Below are 712 nucleotides of genomic sequence, written 5' to 3'. Positions count from 1 at the left end.
AAATCTAAAAGTACCATGAGTATAACGTTTAACTGTATGAGATATATAATGTTTTGTTTCCTCATTATGTCTCCGCAGAGAGACATACTATTTTTCTATTGCTTCTTCTTCTCTTCCAAACACTTGCCCCCCCAGTGGCACAGCGGAATGTCTGCGGCCTTACAACGCTAGAATCCGGGTTTCGATACCCGTGGTGGCCAGAGCACAGATAGCTCATTGTGTAGCTTTGTGCTTAATTACAAACAAACAAATCCAAACACTTTCCAATTGACCGTTATTTCTTCATTTCTTGGCGGATTGACTTGAAACTTGGTAAGGTTATACCTTGGTCAAATACATCCAGATATTTTCCGTTTTTTTTTTTATTTAAGCCTTTTTGAAGATTTTGTAGGGTCAAAGGTCATATAATTCAAAAATGCATATTTTGGGCTCCTGTGCGGTCCGACTTACAACAATCAAGTTGAAACTTGGCACAAATATAAATTTTAATGTGCCCAACATATTGAAATAAAAAAGTTGGAGTTGCCCGTTCTGAGTTTTTAGGAAGATCAAACCTCACAAGAAAGCATAATTTGGGGGTTTTGATCAATTACTCAGCCATACTTTGACCAATTTGCATGATATTTGGAATAAAGATACTTTTCTACAGGTTCCACACATTTACAAACAGAAATGATGGACTTACCCAGTTTTAATAATTATGGGGGGGGGG

The sequence above is a fragment of the Limulus polyphemus genome, unplaced genomic scaffold, assembly GCF_000517525.1.
Source record: "Limulus polyphemus unplaced genomic scaffold, Limulus_polyphemus-2.1.2 Scaffold1082, whole genome shotgun sequence".
NCBI classification, from domain to species: domain Eukaryota; kingdom Metazoa; phylum Arthropoda; class Merostomata; order Xiphosura; family Limulidae; genus Limulus; species Limulus polyphemus.
Note: the sequence above shows the minus strand (reverse complement) of the source record.